The sequence below is a fragment of the Gadus morhua genome, chromosome 1 (assembly GCF_902167405.1).
Source record: "Gadus morhua chromosome 1, gadMor3.0, whole genome shotgun sequence".
Classification (NCBI taxonomy): domain Eukaryota; kingdom Metazoa; phylum Chordata; class Actinopteri; order Gadiformes; family Gadidae; genus Gadus; species Gadus morhua.
The window spans coordinates 30,036,525-30,053,685 of record NC_044048.1 but is presented as its reverse complement, the minus strand read 5'-3'; the positions used below and the strand labels follow the sequence as shown (position 1 = coordinate 30,053,685).

The 17,161-nt window shown below is 47.4% G+C and overlaps 1 long non-coding RNA gene across 1 annotated transcript in view; it reads right to left on the bottom strand.

Moving 5' to 3' along the window:
• Window positions 1-301: 301 nt before the first annotated feature.
• The window catches only part of LOC115543668 (uncharacterized), a 22,316-nt gene continuing 5,456 nt past the window's right edge, over window positions 302-17,161 (bottom strand). Inside the window, exon 4 of the long non-coding RNA XR_003976740.1 lies at window positions 302-415. This is a non-coding gene — a long non-coding RNA (uncharacterized LOC115543668). The remainder of the gene's footprint in view (window positions 416-17,161) is intronic.

Sequence of the window (17,161 nt, the reverse complement as noted above, 5' to 3'; positions counted from 1 at the left end):
TAGTGATATTATGTATTATTAATGTAATTATACGCAATACATTTTTGTATATATTCTTTTAAATGTGACTGTTCCACCGTTTTCTGCAAGGTCAGCTCGCTAGCAATTATGGTGACTGATCCGATAGAGTTCCACTATCAACTCGCACTATCTTTTATTCTTTTTAGAGATTTGGTCTGCCAACCGCAAAGAGAGAGACTTCATCACTTATCCCATTCCGGTAAAAGGCCTTAACATTGCTTTTCCTTTAAACGTCCTTTATAATAAAATAAAGTGTAGGATGGGGGTGAGGTAATACGATTGGCACCAACAGAATACTTTCACTCTTACCTTTTTTCTTCAAGAAGACTCTTCGCGTGGCCAGTGGACTCTGGCGCACCTTCGGGTTTTGCAGAAATTTCACAGCAGTGGTAATCTGCGAAGAGACAAATGTATTAATTTCTCACAATGCGATTATGTCAGGGGAGGACGGTAATGTGTGCAGGAAGAACATCCAGATCCATTAAACTCGGCAAACATCAGTCTAGACGATGAAGAACGCTATTCGTTAAAAAGGAAGAAATGCCCTGACGACTGGCTACCGAGCCCCTTCCTTTCAGCACCAAGACCACCTGACCACTTTCAGACTAAATCTGGGGAACGACCAAATCAGCAGTTATAAAATTAGCCCATCAAGAGTGCCGGACAAATGGAGTATGGAGCTTAATTTGCTATTACCCTCTTAAAGACAAACTTCCAGTCTTAAGTGCGTGTGGAGGAAGGAAAATCTATACTTAATGCAGAGGTGATCATTTGTATCTAATAACTTCAGAATCCTAGGCCGAAAAGTTCTGTAATTCTTCCAGTTAAAAACCTGCCATGATCAAATCAAGCCAGGCTGCACGTTGTAATGACTTGAAACGTTAATGCACCAGAACGTTATACGGCATCAGAACATCACAAGTTTTAAGTGCCCGGCGTTCATCGATTCTATTATGTTTTCCTTCGAGATGCACCTTAATTTTCCAGCCTGGTATGCATTTCCAACGGATTGGAAATGGGGTGGAAGAAAAAAAAAGAAAACCCCTCCTCAAATAATATTAAAACATAAATTTGAAGTGGGGCCTGCGAAGTGGCGCCGGCTAAACTGGATAAACATAAAAAAACGGGGAACACACAAGATGGGAAGGTTTATGACTTATTATCGCACCTGTGGTCCCCCTGATTCAATTTCAGAATGTATCCCCCTAATAGGTTGAAAGGTTTTGATTACTCTTCTTTTCTTTTAGTGTTGAAAGACACAAAGTGATTGAGCACGCTGCCAGTGGTAATTCATTTTGGGTAATGCATTGCATATGCTATGGAGCCTTTTCCATTCAAAATAAATGTATTTTAAAACTTGTCCGAGCAGCAACGGTGGCAGGCAGAGAGAGCGCTCCATGACACAGAATACATCTCACATTTTATGGAGCGAGGCACAAACAATATCGCCTTTTGGAAAACTTTTATCTTTTTTTTTACTCCATAAAGTAAACAAACACGTCCGATGAAAGAATAAAACGCTCGGTTTTCACCGAAAAAAAACCAAGACGCCACACAGGTCTCTAAACTCTAAACACCTTCCCGGTTCAAACTGTCCCTTTTTTCAAAACACGCAAGTTTACTGTCGGCACAAATGAAGAGCGCAGATCCGCGGCGGCGGCGTGACATTAGCGTGACCTTTGGAGCCGCGAGAGGCCGCGTGAGGGGGCCAGGAATGCCGCGCCCCGGTCCCCGCCCGGGGCTTATTAAAGTCAGCCACCCGGAACCTCCGTTGTGACAAGCAGATTAAACCATTTGCATGGTGGCCCCCCCCCCCCCCCACCCCACCCCCGACTGGATGTTCTGGGCTAACCGATAAGTGTAAAAACATTGGGACAAAATATTCCCCTTTGATAACAAGGCAATACCAATCCTGCTCCCCCTAGAATAGCTTTCACCGTTTAAAGTCAAAGCCATGATCTAATGTGGAATTGCTGGATAATAAGCCTGGCTAAAAATGTAATAAACAATATAATGCGGTATAATGTGGGCCCCTAAGTGGATGAATCTGCTGAACTAGTGACACACCATTTTAAATTTTCATCCATTTTCAATGCCGTATATTGACAAAAAAGAGAATGCTGCCAATGTTAATAGGCATAAGTAGGACATCTTAATAAAAATACCACATCTAGCTCGGCAGCCAAACATCCATTTGGTTAAAATTGTAGTGGTAGATCTTCGGGGAGTAGAAAAGTGCACTTCTTGGCAGATGACATAGATGCTTTGCACAAGTTCCAACCAGACACCTCAATCAATTATAACCACATTGTGCAGATTTCAGTCTTGTCTTGTTATTGACGTATGGATCAGGCTAGTGCTAGTGCAGGATAGCACGTTATTCTTTAAGGGAGCTCAGCTGCATCTTAGCACATTTAGCTGATCTGTGTCATCTCAAGTGGATGGAACAAAAGAAGGGTTGTTTGCTTTTCTGAATACCGGTAAATACGTTTTGGTTAGCACAACAATTAGGATCTTTGGTCTCTCGTACAGCTAGCACTGCTAATGCACCAAAGTGCTCCATGTTAACACTGATAATCTTTACAAACCAAATAACCAATAAAGTGTCAGGTAAAGCTGAAAAAGAGCTCAAAACTCAATCACAGGAAGAGATAACATTAACTAACACACTTAAAGAGGGGGGAAGTTGATGAACGGACAAGATTACAGCAATATTATTGAGTTTGAGTTGGACAAGACTTAACAATGCACTTGTCTCAAAATTCCAATTGTGAGTTGTTGTGTTTTTTGCCCCCCTGACTTGTGAGAAATGAGCAAGAAATCGAATTACCTTCGACCACATGGGTGGACGCCATGGGGAATTCATGGAACAAGTAATTTTACCCTTACTAGTAAGTCGGAAGAATTAAAGAAGAAAACTGCTACAGCTGAATAGAGACGACCAAAGATAACAGACAACCAACACAACGTTATACATTACAGATGCTAGGCATTTCTCACTACAGATCCTTTGATTAGCATACGTAGCGGTATTGACTTGTACTGGGGTCTCACCACGTCCATGTTGCTCATGTTGACCAGCAGATGGACCGATCCTAAGTCCTGTCTGCACAGAGTGTACACGTTTCTTTAACCCTATTTGCTCAATTATAAAACTGCTAAAAGGTTCAGACGGTGCAGGAGAGCATGTGTGTGTAAGAGCAACAGTCTTACTGTACGTCTTAACCACATCTACGTCCGTGTCTTAAACTGCCGTGGACCTCAGCTACCATTGAGCCTGACCGGTAACGTCCAACTCTAGGCCACTTTTGTAAACTTAACTTGCACATGACGTCACCGTCTCTTTCAAAGGGAGCCGTATGGTTTAAATGTTGCTGTACTTTCAGACACCCATGTTTTTTTTCATTACTTTCCATCAGGGCAACATGCCAGTTTAATCTCCTCAGGAGCCGCCCAAACGCATGATAGAACATTGGAAGAATTAAGTTAAGTATAAATTATTCATTTTATTTTATTAACTATTTAATAAAACCCGAAATGTTAAGCGTCCCCTTACTCCTTGCTCCTTCTCGTCCAAAAGAAACCCCTCTTTATGTGTCAATAATTAAGACAAAAAGAGGATCAGGGAGCGATCTCGAAGGGGGTGGAAGGGGGGAGGGAGAGGACACTAAGGGGTGAGGACTAAAAGGAAATCATTAGCAAGTATAGGATTTAGTCTCAGTGTGAATCAATTCATTCCAAATTGCCCTGGCCTGTACATTTGTGGAGAAGTGCCTCTGATATAATAACAGCTTGATAGACATGGGAAGAAATTGCGTTAGGCGAGTCTCAGGTTTCAGCCCTAAACAAAGCCGGGCAGTCCTAAAAGAGTGCAAAACCAAGAGAGACGCTCAAAAAGAATGAAGCTTGATATTAATTAGGTGGTTTGCTGGGCAGTTGTCGTAAACGTATTAACCCCACTTTTTTTCCCGCAAAAAAAAAAGAAAAAAAGTGGAGGTTTTAATAGACAGATTGTGTTCCCTTTAGGGTGCTCGCCACACAACGCGCACAGCAACGCCTTTTAATCTGTTTGAACGAACGGCGCGTGAATGCCCTTCTAATAGAGATGTCTTTCCCGGAATAACGTGACCTTTGGCGGGGGGGAAGCACGGCCCCATGGGAGCTGCGATGAGGAAGGGGTGACCTCAGCCACACCACAGAGGGAGGGAGGGGGGGGCCCCAGTGTTTAGCCGGGCCCCCCCCTCCCCCCGCCCCAAGTCCACACTAGATCGACCGACACCGCCGACAGGGGTGAAGGTTGAAACACAGAGCCGTCCATGGCCTGTTGACGCATAATTAACTTCTACCCCCGCCCAATCAAAACACAGTAGTCAAATTGCATGAAAAAAGCAACCACTGGTGACCGGTCAGTTTGTCTTTCACTGCTAATGACAAACTGTACGGTGGGAACATCCCCACGTGTGCGTCTGGCAGAATGATCACAGAGGGACAGCACAGAGGGCTTCAGACCCATGATCCCAAAATGTGGTTCTTCTTTATTGAGTGGTCCTAATTTCAGAAATGAAAGGCTGAGAGTTGACGCTCGGATGGGTAAAAACAGGTTATGGAAAACTCCATCGACTTCGCAGAGCAAAAGGTTTAAAAATAACCGTGGCATCGGTGACAGCGGACCCGTGGCCTGGAATATTGACATTAAAGGCACATCAATGATTGTTTCTTTTCCTCTTTAATCAGGCTCTTGTCAGACCGCCATTGACGCAGAGCAAAACTTTCCATTGAGGAGAAATGATTTTTTCCTGACTAAAATCTTGCTGGAAGGACCAATCAAGATATAATACTGAAGATGTATGGACTACAAATTGAAAAACAAAAGGAATTACTGAATATACCGAAAAGTGTCGGCAAAAAAATTGGCAGGCATGTCGTGGTTCTTGGCAAATACTTTGGCAAATGTTCCAATTAAATAAAAACGGCAGAGCAATAAATAGTCACAGTTGTGGTGAAGCACATGTGCTCACTGCTCAGAGCTGAAGTACCACTGATCCACTTATAATACCGATAACATTTAGTGTGTTTCTCCCTAAGCTCCCGTTTGAATTTGAGTTGAATTTAGATAAGGTTTCTCCAGACTACAGTTTCTCATAAGATTCAAGGAACCGTTACAAATGCAGTAAACGTAAACGGCCTCAAATCTATTAAATTAATGTACTAAGGTACTTCTTTAGGAGAAGGTCCGTGAGATCCACCGGAGGAGGATATATTCCCTCGGCTCCACGGGGACCTGAGGACCTAAGAGAAACCTGCGGTTCCCCGGCAGATGTTAACCAGAGGGAGAGCTATGGGCTGACGTCGGCCCTGTGTGCGGCTGTCAGCCCGGTGGCCGCGGGCTACGTCCCCCTCTAAACCGCCCAGACTGATGACTGTTTGGATAGGGGCAGTCCCACGGGCCCCCCATGACTAAAGACCAGGGCCGCTGTCACCGACACCTCGCCTTCACTCACTTTGGGCCCCCCCAAGAAAGAGGAAAAAATAGGAATAAATGCCAGAGAGTAGAGCACACCACAAAATCCTTTTAATTCAGGTAAAAGGCCCAAAGCAGGGGGTCAGCAGGCGGGGGCCGCCCGGAGAGATAAGGGTCATCGGAGATTAAACTGTGGCACTTTAGCAGCAGGGGGTGGGGGGGGGGGGGGGTACGCAGTATAGCACAACAAACTACTCAGCCACCACAAAACATAGCAGCCCCCGTTCCTCCACTGCAATCCAGTAATGGATACTTCCTTGGCTCCACGATTGGTCAAAATGTTTTCATACAATAATTTAATTCAGAAACACTTTTACAAAGCAGGAGTAATCAATTTTAATTAGTTGATTTTTTTTTCATTCGCGTAAAATTTAATGTACTGCCATCGATCTCCTCTGTTCTTTAATGCAGTGCCTCTTTCCTGTAATTTGAAGCTTTTCTTTTTTTTTCCCCCTTTACAGTCAATGATGGCATTCTGTGACGGACAGCTGCATGCGTGGTTTAATACGTAGAATGCATCTACGCCAAGGTTGGCTCCAATGCATACTCTGCAACCTCCAACCTCAGTCACTCACTCACCAGCTTCAGGCAAAAAAAGATTCAACCACTAGTTCACTGCAGGCCTCCTACAGACTACTATTCATAAAAGGCCGTAAGATCTATGATCAATGTCACTGCTCTTATACAAGCTGGCGCTATGCCTCATATCCACCACAATTAATACACACAAAGTGGGGAAAGAAGAAGGAGTGCATGCTGCATTAAAGGGTCTGGTCCGAGATGCACCATCATGTCTTTGTTACATGAGTAATGCCGTCTCCCAGCCATCAGTAAACAGCTTCCTATAAAAAAAACACACAAAACCCTTCGGCAAACAGATTTCATCCAGACAACGGCGTGTCGACACAACACAAAGGCGTACTCTAGAACTGCCGTGGTCCGCTATCCGGCGCCCTTCGTATCATTAAGACACCCCCAGAATTTCACATCCAATTAGCTGATTGAGGCAAAGCACAAGGGCCACCGGTGGTCTGCCGCGCGGGGCCGCCGAGACGGGCCCCAGAAGTTGTATTGTGATGGGAGAAGACGAGGACGCCCCCCCGTCCCCCCCCCCGCGTCCCCCCACTAGCCCTCTCCATCACGAGGAATGTACATTGACAAGCTTGGTGCTCTCTCGGTTAACCTCCACACACACACACACACACACACACACACACACACACACACACACACACACACACACACACACACACACACACACACACACACACACACACACACACACACACACACACACGTTTGACAAATGAAGCCGAGAACCGGGACCGAAAATGCCCAAAGTTGGCATGGCCCTTAAGTGCAGTGTTCCCCCACATGCCAACAGGGTCTAATGAGGCAACACTGGAGCGAGAGAGAGGGGAAGAGAGAGAGAGAGAGAGAGACAGAGACAGAGACAGAGAGACAGAGAGACAGAGAGAGACAGAGACAGAGACAGAGAGACAATACGAGGGAGAGACAATACGAGATAACGAGACAGAGAGAGAACCTGTTATTGATCAAATTATTTCTTCTGCCACTGTGAGCGGGTGCCCACGAAGACATTGCTAGACAGATTGTGACATTCCAGTGACATTATAATCTTGCATAAACCCTCTCGCCAGTCAATGGCCTGCATACGCTAATCGCGCGCCTTGGATCAACAATTTCATGGTCTTCAAAAAAAGAGGGCTTGGAATTGGTGGCGTGACCCTTCCCACACGGGCCGAGAGACCCCGCTTCTCTTACACTCAGCCTCACACACACACACACACACACACACACACACACGGAAGAAGTGGTGGGAGATGGGAGCCAGGCACTGCCACAGCCAGGGAAGATTAACATCGCCATCTACTGGTCACGAGTGGTAATGTCTGTGTGTGCAGAGAGAGGAGGGGGGGTGTGGAGAGGCCGGGTCTGCCTCAGAGGCCTGTCAAGAGGCATTTAGACACAGTTGCCAAGACAATGGGCCACACATCTACGGCGGTGTTTCGAGTCTGTCTGAAGGAGCCATCACAAAGAGGGTGAGGGCACTTACAACCTGAGGCAGTGGGCTTTCTGTTGGCTTTGGCAACAGAAAACAGGCAGAGTATGTTCTCGATCACAGCTAAGTGACACAGAAAAATGTTGGCAACAAGTACTTTATATATATACATATATATTGTAAGGAGTTGTCAATGTCAAAGCTGAAGCAAAAAGGATTCTGACAACCTCAGCCGAGAACGAGCGTTGGATTTTAATACAGATGAAGTTGTTTCAGAAGAACTTTAAACATTTGGTCGGCGAGGTTTCTGAGGAATTTGACAGCTGTCGAAGGCAAATGTCAGCCCTTATACAAACACAGGGTGTTTAAAATAAATGACGCGCAGCAGTTTGCTCACGCCACTCCTGTTTGTGAAACGGCCTATCCTTAACAGAAAGTTCAGCCAAAATGAGCAGGTTTAGCGACATGTTTTCACTGTATACCTATTAAAAATAAATATCTGGTGGGGCCTTTTCAAACTGAATTCCACTACAGTAAGGCCGATAATACGATGTTGTTTGTTCAACGTAACACTATCGTCCCGATGAGCGGAGTCTGCAGATCAGGGCCGCCCTGTTTGAAATGGTAAATGGTGAAAAAGTAAAAAGCTTTTCTAACCAGTGCCCACTGAAAGCGCTTTTCTAACCAGCGGCCGCTTGAAACATTCACCCATTCTTGCACACGTTCACACGCCGACGTCGGAGTAAACCACGCAGGGCGACCAACAGCTGGTCAGGAGCAGTCAGGGTGAGGTGTTTCGCTCAGACACCTCGACACTCCGCTAGGAGGAGCCGGGGATCGAACTAGCAACCTTCCGGTTACCAGCCAACCCGCTCTGCCTCCTGAGCCACGTGCCGCCCCAGATAACGTAGGTCTAGCTTGGGTCAGGGTCCGCCAGAACAGAAGCCCATACTCCAAAGTAGAGAAGCGTAGCACAATGGGTTCATTTTCAAGCACAAAGGGCGCTGACGTTATCAGCACCAATCACCAGCGCCGACCAGGTGGACTCAGTGACATGCAGAGTTTCGTTAGACAGATTGTGTCTATCAATAAATGATTATTATTAATAGTGTTATAACTAACCAAGGCCCCTTAGATAAGAATGAAGATAAGGGGGGGGGGGGGGGGGGGCACTACAATGTCACAGTGGGGGGGTTACAGGGGGCTGTGCTGGCAGGCCGCTCCACACCTGTTCTGACATTTTCTGTCGACGGGTCGACCTTGGAGACAATGCCACTCTTCACATTTCTAAAAGGAACACTCAGCTGGGGGGGGGGGGGGGGGGGGGCTTTATCTGGGTGGGCTGACACCTAAAACCACTTCCCTCCGCATGACTGGGTGGAAACGCTTGATGTCGTCGCCTGTAAGCGAGGGGGGGGGGGGGGGGGGGGGATCGAAGCCTAGGAATGGGAACGAGGGGGAGAGGAGTCCAACTGTGTAGTTGGTAACGTAGAGTACGGGGAGTAACGTTGTTTCAGGGTTGTGGACCACAGATCAGTTAATTAAGACGAATTCAGAGAACGGAGCGTGTTCTTACGATGGCGTTACGCTCAGTGAGGCTGGGCACACCACGCCTCCGAACCCCCCAACGAGGGCTGCACAGTTCCCTCGCGGCTGCCCAGCAACCGTCCGTCCATCCATCAGCCGTCCGTCCATCCGTCAGCGGGCCGTCCATCCGTCTGGCGCCGGTTTAATCAGGGAGTAGTCCGGCGAGGGGTGCGGCCCCGGAGAGCAACAAAACAGCCTCAAATGAATCCAATCGCGCTGTCAATCACGGCATTAGGAGCCGAACAACAGCGCTGGCCCCGCGCCCGGCCGCGGGCCCCGCGCCCGGCCGCGGGCCCGTCCAGGTGTTAGATAATGGTGGATCGGTGCCAGTGGCTTGAGCAATGGATGCTGCGCCTTGTTTCTTTCTTTTGGGGTCTTTTTTTTTCTTTCTTTCATTGTGCCAGTTCTCCGTTTCACTGCCGGTGTGCGCCCGTGCCCCCCCCGTTAATGATAGCTGTTAAAGGTACTCCCCCCTGCGGGCGAGGACTGCCGGGCCGACACAAAGGACTCTTGGCAGGCGGCACTCGAAGCGGGAGTGGACGGAGGGGGGGGCTCGGAGGCTATAGACGCGCCATTAGAGGAGCGGTCCGCGCCGAAGGTCGGACTCTGAAGATTAACAAAAGGAGGATGTGCTCAAATGAATACTAATGGGAGGAGTGAAGGCGAGAAGTGCCGGACCACGGATTCCTTTAAAAGCTCGGATCGGGGTCGTAAAAATGATGCCCCGAAACAACATGTCCGCACGTCGTCAGCCTGTCAGGTGTTGAACAGGAGGCCGGAAAAAATAGAAAGTCAAAAATAAAAAGGAATGGATGAGAGACACATCTCAAGTACCGTCTTGTCGGCCGCGGGTTACAGGTCCGGATGACGTCAGCCCTGATGTGTCTCGACATCAGCCCCCCGCCCCAGCACAGACAAGAAGAGGCGAAAAAGCGCGAGAAAGCCTCAACTTTTCGGCACGTCAAACTGACGCGCGCACACACACACACACACACACACACACACACACACACACACACACACACACACACACACACACACACACACACACACACACACACACACACACACACACACACACACACACACGGCGTAGCCTGCCAAGACGCCGCTGGTATCACTCATCGAACATCTCCCTAGCTAATTGTGTTACAGCCGCTTGGCTTAAGTACTCTGCTTTTTAGGAGCTTTTGAAGATGAATGATCCCAGTTTCTTGTGTTCTGGGCCCCGCCCCCCCCCCCCATGGAAACACCACAACTATCTCTGGTTTTTACTCAGAGATTCCCCGAGATAAGGCCCTAATCTCGAGGTGCCACACACAGAGAAACTGTGGAATCCCATTAGCGATTCACTTTCATTATTTTTCATCAAACTGCAGAAAAAAATAAAACAGACACATATTAATTAATATCCATTACCAGTTTTTTTTTATGCCCCTCTTGCAGGGAAGACGTTGAGGGGAGAAAAGAAGCAATTAGCTTAACAAAATAATCAAAAAAACGGGAGCAGAAACGCCTGATAAATGCCCTGTGAGGTCCCGTCTAAAGAGAAGAAGTGTAATACATTCTTCCTGTCATATTCCATTAAACTGCTATTACGGGCCTGATGGAACTATTAGTCACTACATTATTAATAACATTAATGTATTTACATTTTTGGTGTACAAGCCTGCTTTCATGCAATAATTTATGAACCAGACTTCAGATATGTTATAATGTTCCCCCATCTCGGGCCTTTTGTGTTTATTATTGATTGTGAAAACAGTCAGATTCCCAAGTTCACCCCCATCTCTCTCTCCCCCCCCCCCCCCCTTACTCTTAATGTATTGGAGTGGCTTGTTTGCATTAAAGGACTGAAACAAAGTGCATTTACATCTGAAGCATAACTTCATAATTTACATTCCAACATTTATTAGAGGTGACAAACGAGCATTTGGTCCACGCGTGCTTTTCCACAATGCAGCACTCATTCAATCCATATCAATTACAGCTGGGCGCCTGAGTGCAAGTGCAAATTATTTTATTATATTTATGCATGTACGACTCTATAGGGGGGGTTCGCTCACACAAACATGCCGTTGCTAGATTACCCCCGGCCCATGTTAATGAACGAGCCGGGCAGAATTATCAAACAAAGGCTCAGAACACTCTCGAATTTCATCATTCCGTAAATGTCTGCTTAGCAACACAGGTTTGCATATAATCAAATGCACGCGTTTGCATGTGACGTTGTTGAACACACACACACACACACACACACACACACACACACACACACACACACACACACACACACACACACGCACACACGCACACACGCACACACGCACACACGCTGCTGTGTAAACCGTGTGCCGCATAAATGCACGAGTTATGGTAGTGGAGTTTGTTTTCAGGGCTGTCCATGTGTCTACAAAACAACTCTTCTTACGGACTCCTGAGCAGTAAAGTGCCAGGTTCTGCGCCCTATGTAATTATCGTGCCTTACCTTACTGTATCTGAGCCTTGACTAAACCTGCAATCTTCTAATTGAACAAACCCTGGCACGGTACAAACAGGATCTAAAATTAACTCGTCAACCCCCACCAGCTCCCCGACTGGGAGTCAAAGTTTTCTACCTGCTCGACTGAAAATGTTGACCTGCAGAGGATAAAAGCTACGGACAGCGTTGGAGATACCAACCCCAGAAAAAGAACCAGAGAGAAGACAGAGAGGGATCATCTGCCAATAATACACACATATCACCTATGGCCAAGAGCATTTAATTAAGGTGCTTTTTATGTGATTCTTCTTGTTTAACTTTGTACCCGTCTATTGTTTTAGTCCACGATGTCATATGCTAATTTCAGACCGTTGATACTAATCTCAACAGAGAGAGAACGTGGCAACAACCGAAATAATGACGGGAATGCTCCGCAAGTCTGGTCGATCCAAAGCGGGAGGCCCTCCCCTGACAGAACCACTCCGGAAGGATGGCCGAGACAGCAGAGGGCAGGAGGAAGAGGGGGAGGAAGAGGAGTGTGTGAGTGTGTGTGCAGGGTTAGAGAGAGCTGTGTGTGTTGGGTTAGAGAAAGGTGTGTGTGAGTGTGTGAGTGTGTGTGTTGGGTTAGAGAGGGTTGTGTGTGTTGGGTTAGAGAAAGGTGTGTGTGAGTGTGTGTGTGTGTGTGTGTTGGGTTAGAGAAAGGTGTGTCTGAGTATGTGTGTGTGTGTTGGGTTAGAGAAAGGTGTGTGTGTGTTAGGTTAGTGAAAGGTGTGTGTGAGTGTGTGTGTGTGTGTGTGTGTGTGTTGGGTTAGTGAAAGGTGTGTGTGTGTGAGGTGAAAGATATGCGTGTGTGTGTGGGTGTGTTTGACGGGGTAGGAGCCTCAATCACATTCTGTTCATTAAAATCAGGGGACATCTCTGAAAAAAAAAAAAAAGATAGAGAAAGTTGCTGACAAATCAGGGGCTTCAGTACCTGAATTACCATAGTCATTTACTTATTAAGGCCAGGATGCTTCCTGTCAATCAAGCGCCATCATATCCACCCACACCCACCCCCCATTTGCAGCGGAAAGCCAGTGTAATTGCTTCTCATACTAATCAACACAACTTGTGTAATTACGCCTTGAAAGTGACATTGGGAAGGCCGGAGAGCGATGTGAGCAGCCCTGACAGCGGAGAGAGAGAGGGGGGAGGGAGACGGCTCTGATTACACCAGGGACACAAGAGAGTCTCTCTCTCTCTCTCTCTCTCTCTCTCTCTCTCTCTCTCTCTCTCTCTCTCTCTCTCTCTCTCTCTCTCTCTCTCTCTCTCTCTCTCTCTCTCTCTCTCTCTCTCTCTCTCTCTCTCTCTCTCTCTCTCTCTCTCTCTCTCTCTCTCTCTCTCTCTCTCTCTCTCTGCGTCCACAGTGAAAACAGGGAGCTGGTAATATGTCTCCGACGGTTACGAAGGCCCAATAATGACGCTGTAATTAACCCGTTGCTGCATTGCTAGTGTAAACAAACCATGATCAAGTTAACCAAAATGTTAAAAGCGAGAGAGAGCCGGGGCAGGAGGAGACCCATTAAACCAAACAAATGAAATATATATATAAAGCTAAACATCTGTATATATATATATATAAAGCTAAACATCTGTATATATATATATAAAGCTAAACATCTGTATATATATATATAAAGCTAAACATCTGTATATATATAAAGCTAAACATGTCTGTATATTGGATCCCCCGTCCTCACAGACGTGCCTCCAGAACGACCCCGGCTCCAGAGCCCCGCGCTGACAGAACCACCTCAACGACCGCACCCTACCCAGGGTGCACCTGGGTACGGTGACGCGGTGCTCCGTCAGAGGGGTCGGGGGGGGGTCAGAGCGATACCAAGACGGATAAAAACCAAGCGGACCCCCGCACCACGACTCATGGGCACGGCCCGTCCTCACCGACCGACCAACGGCTTCCCTCGGGCTACTTCCCACTGCGGGGACGGGGAAGTCGCTTCAACGCAGATTAATCTCAAAAGAGGAAGATAAATCCATAATTAGGGAAAGAAAAAAGTGTACAACTGGCGAGGGGACTGGCTAGTGCGGACAGAAAGTCCGGCTGAACACATGAGGCGTAGAGAAGAGAAAAAAGAAACCACACAATAATAAAACATTGGGTTGGACTCATCTGTGCTCATCGCTTTCAAAGAGAGGGGCGGGACGGCCAGGAAGGGAGAAAAAAGAGAAGAGCCACTGACATCAAATAGAAGTCGACTCATTTGAGATTTTTGGCATGAGTAAAAAAAACAAACACACACACACACACACAAGCACACACACGCACACACACACACAATGTTTTCATTTGCAAACAGAGATGAGTTGGAGAGATTTATGGCTCGTAAAAAACATCAAAAGACACAAAAAAAAGGCACAAAAAAGTCACATACAAGTCCCATGCCTTCCTTATGATCTGCATTCTCTGCACATGCTCACAACCATCTCAGATACGCTGAAACCAGCCGAGGGGGGATGATCCGATGTGATCAGACCCTCCTCTCCCACTGTCTGCCTCCACTCTCCAACCAGGCAAAAATAAGTGTGAACTGCACTTGGAAAGAATAACAAAAAAACACAAGGAGGCAAAGAAACAGAGCCTGCCGCTGTAAACAGCCCCTCCTCCTCCCCCCCCCCCCCCCCCCCCCCCCCCCCCCCCCCCCCCCCCCCCCTACCAGAGGAGCTGCGGCGATGTGCTCCGAGCACGCACGATAAATCTGACGTGAAATCATAATCATAAAAGCAATTAGCTGACCCTGCGCCGCGGCGTCCTTGGACGTGACAGTGAGGATTCATACCGAGCGGCTCCAAGGAGGCCTGGCCGGCCTGGCCGTGCACGCAGCGAGGGCGGGGAAGAGAGGAAAGTGCAACACAGCAACAATAAAACGGAGGGTCGTTTCTGTGTCATTAAGCACTGAAACAAACAGGAGTCACACGGAGAATCACCGAGTTCGGCTCCGCTGCGCCCCAAAGACAAAAGGTTCAGCCTCTGAATCGATTAGAGAAGGGGATGCTCTTTAACGACACGGCGGCGGCGGCGGTTATATGGGGCGTTCCGGACCGTTCCGTGTAAAAAACGGCGGGACATTTGCATAGAAGACTAAAACTCGAAAACCGAAACCTTGTGATTTGAATTACTTCACGCCGTGGACATGGCATGTAGTCCTATAAACACCTCGGGGAGAACTTTCTTTCTTTTACATAAGCTGCCCTTTAATACCTTCAACGCCCGGAGAGAATCTGCCTCGTTGGCGCTCTGCAAAGGGCCTGGCAATATTTACCCTCCAGAACCTGAGGATACGAGCTGGCCTCCACCTACATCCACCCACACACTCGTTATGTGTCTGGTACACGCTCCCCCTACAACGAGACCCCGTCTCCCTCGCTCACCCCCCTGTCCCATCCCTGTAATTACCAGAGAGGCCGAACTAGTGGGAGCCACCTAGTGACCGTCTTTTCCAATAATCGTGAAATATCTGCACGGCCCGCGCCCCCTCTCCGGCCATAACTCTGCTTTACTGCAGACAGCTCCAATAAAGGATTACAATTACAATTAAAGTAATGAGCAAAGAGGAGAGGAAAAAAAGGAAAAAAACTCTGAAGGCTAGGTTCCCCAGGCTGCCTGAATGGCAGCGGAGTTTCTTGACAGAACGGAGAGTTCGCTAGCAGGCTCATTACGGCCCGCCATCGCGTCCTCTCCTCCTGCCCCACTAATTAATTTGGAGCCGAGTGTTGAAATCAAGAGTCCTCGGAAATTAAAATAACGGTTAAAAAAAAAAAAAAAGGTGCATGAAATGAGGAAATGAATTTAAAGTATGAATATCAAATCGAGGGGGTGGCGGGCGGAAACGTATTTCGGTTATTTCCATTATGGCTCTTTGGGCTTTAGAAAAAAGAGAAGGTTTTGATTGTTTAAACTGCCTCTGGTTCTGGCTGATTTACACGTTGCGCCCACCACCCGGGCCAGGAGGGGTGCCAGGAGGGGTACGTTAGCGTCGGGAGGAGTTGGAGCGTTCCTCCAACACATGGTCCCCCGGGGAAGCATTCACCACCTGGGACCCAGGCCATCATATATTACACATTTTAATAAAATAAACCATTAAAACTTGCAAGGGGAAAACCTCTCATATAGCTCCATGATAAATAGAGACACAGAGCGAGAGAGAGAGACAGAGAGCGAGAGAGAGAGACAGAGAGACACAAGCAACATCTGTAAGATGGTGATCCACGGGAGTCAAAGGGAGTCGCCCCTGGGGAGAGGAGGGGTAAAATAACGAGAAAAAGAGACGAACGACGAGGGGAGAAAACAGACCACACATCACTCCGTTACAGCAGTCCCCGACCGATGCCACATTCCCCTCCTCTCCAGAGTTCCTCAACTTAATTCACCTCCATCTTTTCATCTTTCCATCCACCTCTCTCTCTCTCTAACCAGCGTGCCGTCATGGCGATATTGGAAGGTGGGCAGGGGCTACGGAAACTCAGGCAAAAATAAATAAAAGACTGCTGAGCCAAAACAGATCACTTCAAAGCGCCTTATTTAACGCTCGCTAAATTTTTCATCACAGTCGCTTAATATCCTGGGGAAGGGGGGGGGGGGGCTTTTGAAGTTTGCCGCGAGACCGGGGATGCTCTTCTTGCACCTCCTATTGTCTCCTCCTCCCATGAACCCCCCACTCCACTCACTAAACACACAACCCAGCCGGTATACCCATGTGCCCACACACTGCTCTCTACCCGGCTCGGCGACCCGTTAATGTGTGAATGCCCTTACGGCCAGACCAGCAAATCGCACGCTTTTTGAGCGTATTTATTTAGCCGCCGCGGGTCCATTGTCCTTAATGCTCTGAAACTTGAAAGCTCGGCTTAATTTTGCCATCCATGCCCAAAAGACCTGCCAATCCTGTTTGGTTGGGATATTGCCTCTGTGTGTAGACTGCTTGTTCACCCACAGGCACAATGCACATGTGCATGCCCCCCTCACCCCCATCTTCTTTACACACACACACACACACACACACACACACACACACACACACACACACACACACACACACACACACACACACACACACACACACACACACGCGTTATGTTTTCTCATAACTAGGATCACAGTCACCATGCTGCATAAGGCAAACAAGAAAAATAAATGTAGAAAATATATAATACCGGTATCTAAATTATATATATAAATAATATAAGCAATTGTGAGGATAAGTTGTGATGTGCGTGACCATTTTCCATCGTTTTGTGTCTTTAAAAGAAACACATCCTTCCACTTATCTTCAACTAACCGTACGGTGTAAATTAATCGCGTGGATTCATTCAAGGAAAAATAGATAATACTAAAACTGACGGATGAATCGATTATGGAAATAATTTGGTGGCTGACGCACAACTGACTGGAGAAACACCGACTGCAGAGGAGTTAGGACGAGCAGGGAGGAGGAGGAGTGAGGAGGAGAGAGGAGGAGAGAGGAGGAGA